General features: G+C 43.4%; 1 protein-coding gene across 2 annotated transcripts in view; it reads left to right on the top strand.

The window, feature by feature from the left end:
• The window catches only part of LOC146866371 (sodium/hydrogen exchanger 9B2-like), a 293,445-nt gene that overhangs the window by 50,391 nt on the left and 227,864 nt on the right, over positions 1–15,190 (top strand). The window lies entirely within an intron of this gene.

The raw sequence follows: 15,190 nt of genomic DNA, 5'->3' as shown, positions 1-15,190 counted from the left end.
TTCTTTCTTAAGAACCAGTGAGCCTTCCAGTAATCAAATGTCCTCTTTTGTTGAGGCAAAAAACAGATTTTGGATCCGCAGTCAAAAGTCCAAGTCCTTGTCCTCAGAGTAAGATGATCCATAATACGTAAGCAAAAAAAAAAAAAAAAGATTATCTTCTTGCGATATCAATTCAGTAAGCCTAGTAGCAACAGAATGGCTGCTATTAGTTCCTACATAAATATAGTATTGTTCATGCATTAATCTAGATGCGGTTATGCATCATGTAACGACAATTTAAGGTCATGTACGTTAAACTTGAGTATTTGTTATGTTTTGAAGAATGTTGTGCACAAATGTAATAGAATGTTGCATAGCTTCGAGGGGTAAGTCGTTTTTACAGCTGTTTGGTAGTTGAGAGCTGCACATCCTAACTGCTCAATAAATATCTGAATTATGTAGATGCCACAGTAATGTACGAGGTGCATTTGTTGGAAGAATTGCTTCAAACATTCCGCGGAGTACATCAGTATATTTCAGTGGCTGGCTACCTACAGGTGTCTGTTGCATATTTATCAATACATGTATAATACATTTTATGTTTGCAGTATGTATACGATATGCATACAGTTTACGCTTAGTCTATCCTGTTATTATTGGAATTATCTGTAGTACTTGTTGTTATCCATGTTGTTTACATTTGGACTTCTTGTTACTGTGATTCATGTAACTGCTTGAAATGTGGAATCTCACATGAGACCTCCAGCAGCTGCCTTCTTGGCAGGTTGTGTTGATGCTGTGCTGCCTTTAGATCTTCACTTAAATATTATCTGGGGGTATATCGTTTTAATTTCAACATTGACGACCAGGAGTACACCATCATCTTCTTCTGGCAGCACGGGAATGGTGATACTTCTGGATGGTGGCTACGAAAGGAACCAAAGTCATGCAGGAAACTGCAGCGTGCGTCTGGAAAATTTGTTTGGAGTTTTAAGAATTTTGGCCTGGCACTGCAGTTTATTGTGAGTACTTTGTTTGTCTAGCGCCTAATTTCCTCTGGCACTGGGTTTGTATGTCGTACTTTGCATTCGCATTGGTATCATTTTGAAATTGAGCTTGTGCTGACTTACTCGCTTGCACTGTTGCTGATTAACCGAACTTTCCAGGCCAACCCCGCCAGCGCTTTATGGGGCATATTATCAAGCCCAATTTCGGCGTTTTAGCGGCCTTTTTCGCCCGAAAAGCGGCAATTTAAATATTGCTCTATTAACAAGGCCACGCTAACACGTGTTTCCTTGAGTTAGCAGCCGTCTTTTCTCCACTTAGCATGTCAGCGATTATTTTCGCTAATGACATGCAAAGTGGGCGTTCCTCACAGAACAACATGGGTAAACATCTCTAAAACTGCATTGCGATATTTACAAGGATGCCCCAGACCCGCGAATCGATGATCAAAGTCGCGCTAAGGTCCCTTTATCGCAAGATTTTAACTCCTGCTATTAATACGACTTAGCCATATGTAACATGGGAGGTGGATCTCAGGGATAAGTGCACACCTGCCTATTATCAAGGTTTACATTATCGCAGGTCATTTTTCGCTGCTTTTCTCACGCTAATGCATGTTATCACCCTCTATCGCTGGATTTCACATCGCCTGGGTGAAAAGCGTTAATAATACGTCGCTAACCCGGAGCTGAAACCCAGCGATAGACGGCGATAATGAAAATCGCGCTATTCGCGATAATTCTCGCACGTGCTTGATAATTTGCCCCTATGAATTTTAGCCTTACCGTCGGAATTCTCCGTGCGTTCCTGTGCCTTCCGCCGAGAGCGTCTTCGGCTGTGACACAGTTGTATTCTGCGGCAGCTATTACGTGGCTTTCCTGTGGCATATGGATACGGAGGCCTGTCTTTTTATGGCATTGGTGATAGGCTGATTTCAAATTTTCATTTCATTTGTCACCTCATTGTACATTCTTATTGGTTGGATTATGTATAACCAGGAAGTAACCAAGATTTCTCATACATGGTGTGATTTCTTTGAAAAAGGAACATCTTTGATCGAATTTAACTCGGGAAAAGGATTTATTTAGTGGGCAGAGACTTTAATGGTTTACAGGTTTTATTTTGTTAATGTATTGTTTTATTGTGGTATTACATTTTGAAGGTGTTTTATTATATTTGATTAATTCTTATAAGTTTTCTTGACATAGGGCAATATGCAATTTGACCCTCCAGCTAAATTTTTATCACACAAAGTGAACCAACAATGCCATGGGTCAGATGGAAAGACGAATTTATTAACTATGTGAGTGCTATTGATAGGCAACGTAGGAATGCTGAGAGGAAAAAGAGTATTTTACTACATTGTTTGAGGTCAGTGGTTTTTAGAATCTTACCACAAGTAGAAGATCAAGGCGCATTTTTATTTAATATTCAAATAACGAGGAAAGATACTGTAAACTCTAAGCAAAATCCATCCACATCGTTCAAAGCCTGGAACAGCGTTGATCAACATCTTCTTAAAACCTATCTGCTCTCCACTCAAACTGACCTTATACTCGATCCCGAGCTCGCCTCATCTAACTATTTAGAATTGTTCATAATGCCTTCAATTCCCTGGTACCACTAAAAAAAGCCTCCAAAAACCGACATGCCCCTTCTGCCCCTTGGTCCTCAGAGGTCCTCAGACTCGAAAAACAACGATGTAGAAACCTCGAGAGGCACTGGCGGAAAGACTATAACAACAATGTAAAAATCCGCTACAAGCATGCATTAGCTAAGTACAAACTTCTTATTATCCAGGAGAAAAGTAAGTATTACCTTAGGCAGATAGAATCCGCTCAAGATTCCAATAAACAACTGTATCAGGTAGTGGCCAAGCTATCGGGGCAGTCGTCGAATTTCACTATAGCCCCCTCACAATCCTTATGTAACTCACTTGCAAGCTACTTCCATGAAAAGGTCAACCATATATCTGTCAACTTCTCATCACAACCCAAGACAGATTACCAGACTTCGGCTCATGACACGGTAGAAACTTCCCCCCTTGTTCTCAGAATTTAGTCAAGTCTCATCGCATCAGATTGCAGACCTAATCTCCCTTATTAAATCGGGATCCTCCACTGATCCCTGTCCATCTTCAGTTTTGAAACTTATCTCCGATCTTATAGCCCCCAACCTCTCAAACATCTGCAATGCGATGTTTAGAACAGGCAACTATCCGCCCATATGGAAAAAGGCCATTATCAAGCCTCTGCTTAAGAAGCACAATCTTGACCCTACAGATACAAACAATTTCAGGCCTATCACCAGCCTTCCATTCCCAGCTAAAAAAAATTGAAAAGATCATCAACTCCCAGTTGTCCAAATATATTGAAGAAAATAATTTACTGGATGACACGCAATTTGGCTTTCGTAAGGGCCATGGAACCGAGACAGCCCTGATTACGGCATCAGAAGGAATCAGGACGATACTAGATCAAGGTGGTGCCGCTGTCCTGGTGCTGCTGGACCTGTCAGCGGCATTTGACACGGTCAACCACGCTACTTTGATCGACCGTGTCTCAACCGTTGGTATCAGACACAGGGCTAAAGCTTTCTTAGCCTCCTTCCTTTCTAACCGCACCCAACTAGTGAGTCTTGGCGCTTTTAACTCCCCATCATTCACCCTTCCGTGTGGTGTGCCACAAGGATCATCTCTGAGTCCGACACTATTTAACATCTATGTGTCGGACTTAGTCAGAGTCATCAAAGCACACGGGATGGGTCTCACATCTTACGCTGATGACACACAATTGGTGCTTGCAGTGCATAATGATGGAGGAGCAGTCGCTGCCAATTTTCAGGATGGAATGGTGTCCATCAGTATGTGGATGGCTAATAATTGCCTAAAGTTCTACTCTGAAAAAACAGAGGTGATGATTTTTGGCACTCTGTCCCCGGGTTGGTCCTTCATCTGGTGGCCTACCAAACTGGGACCACCTCCACTCGCTGTATAAAGGTCAGAAATTTGGGTGTCACATTTGATGACAAGTTGTCCTTTGCACCTCATGTCAACACTGTTGTCTCATCATCTTTTTACATACTGAGGATGATAAAAAAAAAACTCTTACCATTCCTCCCACTCGGTGCTGGAAAAACCCTTGTCAGTACTTTAGTAATGTCAAAAATTGACTAATGCAACGGTCTCTTCATGAATGCTCAAAGTAAGGTCCTCAACAAATTACAGCTGGTGCAGAACTCAGCTGCCAGGATTCTATCAGGCACCCCTAAGTACAAATCAATCTCAAAGGTGCTGTGACAGTTCCACTGGCTACCTATAAGAAGTCCAATCAAATTTTAGGCCCTCTGTATCACCTATAAGGCCACGTGCAATACTGGAGCTGTGTTCTTGAAGGAAGCTCTCGGTGCCTACGCCTCCAATAGATCCCTACGTTCATCAACAGCGAACCTGTTGAGGGTCACCCGCACTAAGAAAGCTTCATGGGGTGACAGCCGATTCACCGTCGCCACCGCCAAATTGTGGAATACTCTCCCTCTCCACATCCAGACTAGCCCGACCTTGCTTGCCTTCAGGAAAATGATAAAAACATGGCTTTTTAGCCAATAGTCAACAGATCTTGGTTCATGCTCACTGTCCGTACCGCCGAGACACCCATGGGTATTTGTGAGCTTTATAAATTGTATAAATAAATTAAAAAATAAAATAAGGAGATTTTGATGTATACAAAGAAGCCTTGCCAAGAATGGAATTGAGATTTGAACCTAATACCAGCAGTGCCTTGAATCGGTATAAATTCTATACTAGATCGCAAGCAGAGAATGGATTGTTTGATGAGTTTATCACAGCTTTGAGGGCGCTTTCAATGATGTGTAATTTTGGAACTATGACTGAGGAAATGTACAGAGACCAGATCATTGTACATGTAAAAAGTAAAGAAATACAGGAACAGCTATCGGTTATGGGGATCCCAAGTTACAGTACACTATTACCACGATGAAAGCATTAGAACAATCAGAAAAATAGATGGCTTTAGCGGCGAACAAAAATGCTTTAAATAATGATGATGTTTGTACAGTCAATAGTACTGAAGTTGGGGTGTGAAGTGTGAACACAGCACGGTCCTACTCTAAAAAAGTGGGAAAAGTATGGCATGTTATAGGTGTGGTAGCACGTGTCACATTGTTTCTTTTGCACATTGTCCTGCTATTGGTAAGGATTGCAAAAAGTGCGGCTGGGTGGGACATTTTGCCTGTGTGTATAGGGATCTAAAGAAAAACAATATGTCACAAAGTATCGTATGTTGAAGGTAGCAAGAAGTGTGTGCGTGGCAGGTTAAAAGGGTATAGTCAAGGTGTGGTGCTATCTATTAAGAATGTCAGACCTAATGAGGTGGAACAGGAGTTCAAGGGACCACCCAAATGTGTAGTGAGGAGTTTAAATATTGACCTGGAACTAATGGCAGATTAGAGGTCTCCTTGGACGATCATCACAGTGTTCTATTTACCGCCAGAATTATAAAGGAAGAGAAGATGGACGTTTATTAAAGAGAAAGTAAGTGCCATACTGTTCATAGTGTTTGTGGCTCATTCCTTTGGGAAGATTGAAACAGCTATTGACTTAAAAAAACTTTTTGTTGAAATGTGGTCCAAACACATATGTTGCCCAGTGGTTCCGGGAGACTTGAGTTTGTACCTTGGTTTCCCTGCTTGAGTAAAATTGTGTGCTTGTGGCCATACCAATTAATTTGCCTTTAATCTATTTCAGTTCTCACTTCTGCTAAAATTGAAGCAGTTACAAGAATAGATCTCTTAGCTGCTATATAGGAAACTGGATGCTTACATGACATGTACAACATGAGAAGATTTGGAAAGATTCAGTAGAGAAGTGTTTGTTTTCCAGTGTCAAACACTGTAAGTTATGTTATGTTCTGTTACGTTTTGCCATGTTATAAGTATTTAAATGGCCTTGTTTCACCAATGGGGTTCCATAGCTTAGCACTTTGATTTCCAGTATTACTTCTCATTCCTGGGCCTCATTTTTAGGTCTCGCCTAGGCAGCGCTTGCGGTGTCTCGTTGAGACATGCAGTATAAACTATAGTGTATATAAGCTCCACCCATCATTTTCATTGGCTGGTATCCTAGATGATGCCTTCCGATTGGTTGTAGCCTTGTTAGTCCCTCCTTATGATGGAAATTTATGGAAATTTCTTCATTTGTGTCCTCCAACGGCTATTGGCCCCTTTACTGCACAGACTACTTTCTTCCAATGCCTTCTCACACCCCCATACTATTGCATTGCCAATGCTTGTTTTATTTGTCTCTGCCAATGCTTGTTTTATGTGTCTATGCCAATGCTTGTTTTATTTGTCTCTGCCAATGCTTGTTTTATTTGTCTCTGCCAATGCTTGTTTTATGTGTCTCTGCCAATGCTTATTTTATGTCTTTTATGTGTCTCTGCCAATGCTTGTTTTATTTGTCTCTGCCAATGCTTGTTTTATGTGTCTTTTATGTGTCTCTGCCAATGCTTGTTTTATTTGTCTCTCCCCACAAAGCTTGTTTTATCTGAGATCTCTGTTTAATTATTTAGGATTAATACAGCCCACGCCGCCTCCGACCTTCTTTTAATGATTTATCATTATACAGCCCAAGCCGAGGATCGAACTCTGCTCTCCAACTCCAACGTCGGCAGCTTTATATGTTACGCCACCGCTCGTCGCTTCAAAACAAGCCCCCTTAAAGGGGTTTATCTTTGTGTCCATTGTGTGCACTATAGTGCCCCTGGGGCAAAAGCAGGGACCTACTAGAGTGCTTCTCTATCAGAATGCACTTTGCGGTCCCCCCGGGGCACAAGCAGGCATCCACTTCAGCATGCCTAAGCAAGCGTTTACAATGCAATAGGTCTCGGATTTACGAGTTTAGGCTATTGGCATTGTAAACGGCAATGTCTTTTATTCATGTTTTAAAATCCAAAACAAAAATAAAAGGCATTGTTATTTACAATAACAATAGCTCAAACTCACGTATGAGAAGAATGTTCCTGCGAGGACTCGGAGACGTGACGCGACGCGGGACCGGCGGGGGAGATGCCTCATCCTAGTAAGTTTTTTTAAATTTAATTAAACGCCCCCCCCCTCCCTGCGCGTACCCCTCTCCCCCGTCATGCCAGCCGCGACCGGGCGGCAATCACTGCATACTGTTTCCGACTTGTGCTGCCCCTGCCTTCAGTTCACGCATTAACTCAGAGGAATTCCAACTTTAAATTATGCACTATATAATAGTGCAGGCGCATAAAAACAAGTGGCCATTCTCCTCAAGTCCATCTCTCTGTATTTGTTGCAGGCACGGTGCACCATTCCCTTAGCACACCAGCAATCATTTCTGGATTTGAGCCGAACTTGTTGAAGGCAGACACGGCGATAAACACGGCACTGCTACTCCTTTCTCAATGAGACCTGAGCCACAAGGTGCATGACATGACCAGATGCCACTGTCGCTTTTGATGGGTGGCTCATTACAGCCTTTTCTCTGGATCCCAGAGTAGCTGATCACTGCTGGCCAGTGCCGTGGGTGCTCACGTTGTCATTAATGACCAATGGCTCCCATAAAGAAAACACAAAGTTTTCCTTTAAACCCTAACTTTCCAATTGTAACTTGGACAATTGATGAAGTCTTTCTGTAGGAGGTGGCATTGTTTGACTTAGGGCATGATTTAGGGCATTGGTTTGGCTCCAGATTTATTTTCGAATATCACACTCAGTGTCCCAAACAACTGTGACTATGATTTGTTCTCACAAACAGTCGAAGCCAATATCCGATCTGTAATGTTTATTTTGAAAGACACATCCACAATCAGAAAACCCGGGGAGGGGTAACATTGGAAGCCGAGATTCAACCTCTGCATGATTCTAGAGGTGGTTGTGAGGTCGTGTTGCTATTTTATAATGATTTAATATTCCATTTGCAAGCTGCCATATTGATGAACCCCTAGTCAAAAGGCATGCCCATGTTATAGTAATGTGATTAAAGTTCTCTGGTCTCTGACGTGCACAGCCTCGCTGCCATGCATGGAACTGCAACGCGAGGTTTCTCACTGAAGCTAGATAAGCATTTGAGATTTCCACTGTTGAAAAAGTCCCTTTTCGTTTTTCTCATGGGAAAGCGAAGTACCTGTTGGTACATTTATCTAAAATATCAGTGTCTGCTGCGTGAATTCAATCCAGCTCTCAATGTGTAGAAATTCAAATATTAGGCACGTTTGTGGAGGAGCGAGCATTAGATGCTCAGTTGCTTGTGAAGGCAAAGTTCTGTCTCTGAGCGGCTGTACCCTTATATATTTTTTTCAGAAACATGATTTAGCCTCCAAGTCCGTTCGGAGAGATATTTTTCATTCACTAGAGCAAGTAAATGGTAAGTTGTTATTCACTAATGGGGCTCAATGCAAATCAGAGAAAAGTTGTACAAATGTCTCACACCCACCGGGTTCTGATCGAGTGTTTAAAGGCTGGGCTTTCAAATAATGCAATGATGCTTTCAGTTCGCAAGTTTCTCTGCTGTCGGAATTATATTTATGTGCAGGTGTTAACCTGGTAATGATACTGAACATGGCAGGGTCCGTGGAATTATACGGCAGGACAGGGCCAAATTATGCGGCAAAAAAGGACAAATAATGTAGCATAATGTGGTACGACACCTCATCTGGCTTAGTAAGCGCTATATAAATTCAATTACAATTACATTTTGTAATAGAATTACTTTATTATTTTGTCATTTTTAGGTCGAGCATTCAAGACCTCTTGTATATACTTTAGTATATACTTATATGTGTATGTACTTTGTGGGCTCTGGAGAACAGCCCAAGGACTTGTCTGCTCCGCTTAGGGTCTTTTTTTTCTGTTCAACTGCCTCTGTTTAACTGTCTTGATAGAAAACGATCAGTAGAGGTCAGTAAAATACCAGAATTGCTTTCTGCTGCGGGACTTTCTTATTAAAATTTTTCTGGCAACTGCCTTTATTTAACTTTCTTGATAGAAAACGACCAACAGAGGTCAGTAAAATACCAGAATCACTTTAGCATCCTCTAGATTCCAGTCTATAGAAATTGTCTTCCACGTGCACCCGCAGACAATAATATTTTTTTCAAATCTTGTATTTTCAATGATATGTAAAAGAAACAATTGATGGACGGAATGCTGGACAATGCAAACATTCACCCCCAGTCACAAGCATCTGGGTTTAATCCATCATTCTTTTGCTCACCACCCCAGTTTGGACCCAGCCATATGCAAATCAGTCTTGACCCTGTTCCACGTGGATCCCGTACTCTCCATGCCACTGGAGTCAAGATATCCTGGCTGATGAGGGTTGAAACCCCGAAATCGGTCCTAGGATGCTTATTTATAGTCCAGGGAGAACATGGCCTGGCAGTTTGGGCTGGACTGTTCCCATTGGGCGTAGGGTCAAGACTGAGTTGCATATGGCTGGGTTCAAATCGGAATGGCATGAGGATCAAAAAAACGATGGATTAAGGCCCAGATCTCTGTACTGGGCTGAATGTATGACATTGTTCTGCATCCTGTCCTTCAATTGTTCTTTTTGCTTTTCAGTGATAAGACCACCGAAGGCCCTGATTTTATATTAAAAATAGAGCTTTGAACTCTACCATTTCCCACTGAAAGGCAATATTTCTCTCCATGTGTTCCCATACCTGGCGTGTTGTGCAGTTTGGTGCTTACTTTCCCTCCATGTTAAAGAACAGTAGATGTTTCAGCACCCAGGCTAATGTGCTGCATGGCTAAATACATATAAGGTCCCAAAGGTGAGACCGATTGCATTGCAAATGCTTGTTTATGTGAGCTATGATCAAGCCTGGGCAAAATATTAGTTACCATGGGAAAATGAGATACATTTTCCGTTACACAATTTTGCATAATCATCAGCCATAAGAAACTGATTAGTGAAAAAAAGATCTCATTGAGAGACACTTTCTCCTCAAACCAGTCTCCTGCCTCTATCATTCATGGTTTTGTTTACATTAAGTATATCCTCTTGTGAAAAACAGTTATGCACAATACTGGCAAAAAAACACGTTTTCTGCCAAATAGGTATGAAATGTGAGAATAAAAAAAAAAGAAGTTACACGGCTTCACGTTTCTCTAGTTTTAAAGAGGCTGTGCGAAAACAGTTGATGTTTTGTTGTTGGTATTAAGATGTCTTTTAAGTTTGCCTTATGTGGCCGAAGTTGTAACCAAGATGCTTTTGTTCTGAGTTATTTTGCCTCCTTTTTGTCCTGCAAGTTTTCATTTGTGGGTAATAACTGGAGGTATTGGATGGTGCTGTGAGTGAGCCCTTGTCCTCCTTCTGAAGGCTTATCTTCCATCAGCTAGTCGGTGTTGTCCGTGATTTCTCTCTGTAACAGATCTTATCTATACTACTTTTTCAGCTGTCTGTAGTACAAGCTCTGTCCGAATTTCAACCGAGTTCATAGACTAAGGTTTAGACATGCATTGTGCTTTCGGCTAATTGGTTGTTGCTATATTTGATCAGGTTGAGTATGATTTCCGTGTTTTTAGTGGTGTCATTGTATTGCCTTTTTGTTGCTTGAGAACGCATGTACACAATTTAATCGCTGTTGGCTTTTATCGTATTGACTGCAATCAGTACTGTATTTGCACTTGTATTTGCTGAGCAGTAGCTTTGTGGAGAGGTAACCAAGGTATCCAAGTAATGCTGTCATTTCAAGGCCTTCCTTTTCTGTAACTTAACTCAGAAGAGCACAGTGCCAAAATAGGAAGTAGTTAGACAGGCATAGCGTGACCCAAAAGGAGCTCTGAGGACGGTATTGCTTAGATAATGCTCTTAGGGCCATATTATGTACAGTGCATTGTGGGTGCCCTTATTTTGCACCCCTAGGGCACTGCAGTATTACAAAAGAGGCCGCAGACACTTGTGTGGCACCTTCAGTAATACAGATAGCGCTGGGGCTCACAGAGCACCAAAGCGAGGGCGGTAAACAGTGTTTAGATCGCATGCGATAGATCGCATGCCATTACAACGTGGTCGTTACAATGACCGCGTTGTAACATGGCAAACCAAGTTGTTACAACGACTTGCGATAGGGGGCACAAGGTGTTGGATTTACAATCCAACACCTTCCCTACTGTTGCACACACCGAAGTAGGAATAGTAAATAATACTATTCCTAAGTCCAGCGTGCCCCCTAGAGCAAGTCGTTGTAATGACTTGCGATGTAATGCTTCGCGATGTAACAACACGGTCGTTGTAACGACCGCGTTGTAATGGCATGCGATCTATCGCATGGGTCGTAACAAGTCATATTCTGGAAGGGCATGAGGTGGGCGCAGAGGCAAAGAGGCTGTCAGGAGGTGGTTTACTGTGCACCCCATGAGGGCACCTCTCTGGATGGGGCTAAAGGGGTCCCAGACTTTCCCTTGCAAGTGGGTGCAGTCACATGCCCAACAGGGGGATCCCCCCTCCCCACTTTGAAGTGATAAGCAGCTTTAAGCTGCAGTTCTTTCTTCCACATGTGCATCGTCCCCTAGGACGCACTGCCCCTATATGCACTGGCACATCAGTTTCAAGGTGTGCCCAGTCTGCCCTATTTGTAATACAGCCCTGAAGTTCAGCTGTTCCTTGATTTTCACACATTCAAACAGAAAACAATCTGTTTCCCCTTCTGTATTTATTTTTAAAGACAGAAAACCGCGAAAGACACTTTTCTTAAAAGATTGACTCCCCATGTTGTCAATCATGAATGACAGCCAAATATTATAACAAGCATTTGCAATGCAATAGGTCTCGCAGTTGCAAGAGTTTCAGCTATTGGCATTGTAAATGACAATTCTTTTTATTTATGCGTTTGAAAATCTGCAAGCTGTGCGTAAATAAGCACTTAGTACCAAGCTGTGCGTAAATAAGCACGTAGTAATTATAGTTGTTGCTTACGAGAAGCAAGGCTGGCAGTCTCTTTTACTGCCAGCCTTGCTTCTGGTAAGCAAGGACTATACGTACAAAGTGCGTGTTTATGCACCGCTTGCAGGTTTTTAAAACAAATGAATAAATACGGTTGACCAGAGCATACATTTATTGGTGAAACGCTGCGTATGAAACACCTAGGCATGAAAATTTATTGACTGAGGTACAGAATACTCCCTCTTACCAGAGAAGGGCAGTGAACTGAGGAAAGAAAAGAGCCCGAAAGTTAAGAAAGGAAGAACGGAATATTGAGTAGAAATTGAAGAAATTACAGAGAAAGGGTATTGAAGAGGAGGGAGAACAGAAGTGGGATTGTGAAAGGTGGACCAAAGAGAAAAGAAGCAAAGGGAGGCTTAAAAGAATGACAATGCGAAGTGGAAGAGGAGTGAGGACCGAAAGGAGGTAGAGTTGGAAAGATGTGGAGAGCAGAAGATATTCGGGCAGAGAGGGACGGAGGGAAAGAGTATCATAGAGGACAGATGTAAAGGTCAGAATTGAAATGGACAGGGAGCCAGTAAGAAGCAAAAGGAAAACACCGTGAGCGTAAGAAGAAAGAGGAATTAAACGGAGCGAGAAAGAAAGGGAGAAAATCCGGAAGCCGCTGGCGATATTTAGTACAAAAACAGTCAGGACGAAGTTTGTCCTCAGCACGGTTTAATGGACAGAGAACGTTTAGGCAGTAGAAGTGATTGCCTTGGTTCCCTGCTTCACCCTGTTTAACCACCTGCCCCCTCTGATCTGCACTTATTGAGCTACACTGCTACTCCCGCCCCTCTCCTGTGAACTCACTCCTGCCAGCAGAGCAAACATGTGTTCCTTATTTCCGCAGGCCGCGCTAGCTCTTGGGCGCGAGCCTGTTTGCCAGATGAGAATGTTTATCCTCTCTCTAAATACTTATAAGGGCCCAAAGACGAGTCTGATTGCATTGTTGACGCCTGTAAAACATAGAGAGGGGGTGAAGGGGCTCATTATAGGACAAGTGAGGCGGTGGAGGGACTGATTCACTCACATAGTTTACAAACTCTAACCCCTGCATTGTATGAAGGAATCTGAAGCCGCTGTGATCCTCGCCTCTCCAGCAGCCACTGCTCTGAAGAGTTTAATAACTTGTTCTAGCTCACGCCTGACAAGGCTGGAGGACGATTTTGAAAGGTGTCTGCACTTCAAACCGAGCCTTTGTAGAAAAGAGATGTTGTTTCAATATATGCGTTTACTAATGTATGTGTTTACCAATGTGACAGCAGAAACAACACAACACAACAATGAGAAGGGGGTGGGGCAGAGAGGGGGAAAGTGAGATGGAGTATGTGCCAGAGGGGCGGAGATAGGGAGGGGGTAGAGAGAGGCAGAGGGATAAATGGCAAGAAAGAGTCGGAGGGAGAGACAGAGATGGGGCGAGAGCAAGAAAAGAGACAGATGTGAGAGATTGAGAGAGAAAGAGGCAGACAATGTATGTGGGGAGAACAACGAGACATAAAGAAGGAAAGAAGAGAAGAAGACAATGCGAGAGACCTAAATGGAGAAGCAGGCAGAAAGAGAGAGCGTGAGAGACAGACAGAAAGGAAGAAAGAGCAAGACAGGAAACGGGGCTCAACATTACCTTGCTCTCTAAAAGAAGTACTTCTAAGCACTCCCACTGCTCTGTAATCGCGCGCGCGTTGTGCTGAAACGCCACGAGCAAGACACGCTGTACGGGTGCACATCTACAGACACAAAAAAAGTGATCTGTATCGGTTTTCAGCACATGAGGGAAGCTTTCACTACTTCTGGGCTATATACGAATTCTGGATGGATGAGTGTGTGATAGGGATGTCTACACTGATGCTGTGTATGCTGTACTTCTGCTGAGTGTGAAGCTTCGGTGCACTGCCTTTGCTGTATGTGTATGAGAGAAGCTTGTGTTGCTGCTCACAGTGCAGGACCTGCTCCAGTGTATGCAGGGAAACTCGCCTAGCTGCTGCTGTCGTTGCTGTAAGAGTGAGTGTGTGTCTGTAGGTATGGGAGGCAGCTTGCAGTGGAGCTTTCTGTGCTGTATTTGTTCTTCTTGTGATGGAAGCTGTCCCTGACTGGGGAGCACGTCCTGGGAGCGAGGGGAGGTTGCACTTAAGTTGTCCATGATGTACTTGCGCTGAGTGTGGGGATGGCTTGCAAATGCAATGTTGCTGCTATTGCTTTCTTTGTGTAAGAGAAGCGCAAGTTACTGCTGTATATGCAGGGCTTGTATGTGAGGGATGCGCACCTTGCTACTTTCCATAATCTATGTAACCTCTATGTATGAGGGATGCTTGTGCAGACCTATTCACGTGTGTGCTTGCGTAGGTGGGGCTTGGGCAACTGCATCAGGAGCCGTACCCTTTCTGTGCTGTAGGGAACGTACACTGCTGCTGGCTGTGCTGTACGTGCTCTCAGTGTGTGAGGGAAGCTAGACTTGCCGCCTCCTGCGCTAACCATGTTCTGTGATAGAGAATCGTGTTCTGCTGTGGCAGTCGCATCTACTACACCTGCGCTGCCTGCTAAACATATGCTGCCTGCTCCACATGCGACGGAAGCATGCACTGCCTGTGCTTTTCACGTATCATGAAGTAAAAAAAATAGAACCCGCTCCCAGTCTTGTTTTGCTCGCAATAGAATTTATGTGCTGGCAAAGAAAACAATAAAAAAAGGAAATAACATTTCTATCTGCGGCTCTGCGACTGAAGGGAGAATAATCCCCAGCCTCTCCCACGGGCCCAACCACTGGCTGTGTCGTGTTTCTGTGGCAGGGGCGGCACTGAGACAGCATCCAGCACCCCGCACTGCCCGAATGAACCACAGCCATTTTCTGAAAATATCTATCTCACTTGCAAATGGTTCCTTCTCCCCCATCGCTGTGCCTCATAATCCGAGTTGTGCTAACGCCGCTGTACGCGTGCGAGCGAGCAAGCAGGAGGCATGTTAACGTGCCGCGAGCCTTACGCAAGCACATCTCCTGTCCTCCGAGTTCTGCTAATGCCGCCGTACGCGTGAACAACTGCTGTCCTTTGTACGCGTGCACATATCCTGTCCCCCTTCGGCAACGAAGTCGGCACAATAGATCTCGCCAAAGCGAGTAGCGCATGCGCTGTGTAGCTAGGCGAGACCTAAAAAGAAGGAAATTGCCTTGTGAATAATAAATCACTCGTTCTTGCACTACAATTATGTGTTTTTTTAGGTGCAGCTAATTCTAGCACTAGA

The sequence above is a fragment of the Triturus cristatus genome, chromosome 2_1 (genome assembly GCF_964204655.1).
Source record: "Triturus cristatus chromosome 2_1, aTriCri1.1, whole genome shotgun sequence".
NCBI lineage: Eukaryota > Metazoa > Chordata > Amphibia > Caudata > Salamandridae > Triturus > Triturus cristatus.
This window is presented reverse-complemented; position numbering and strand designations above follow the sequence as displayed.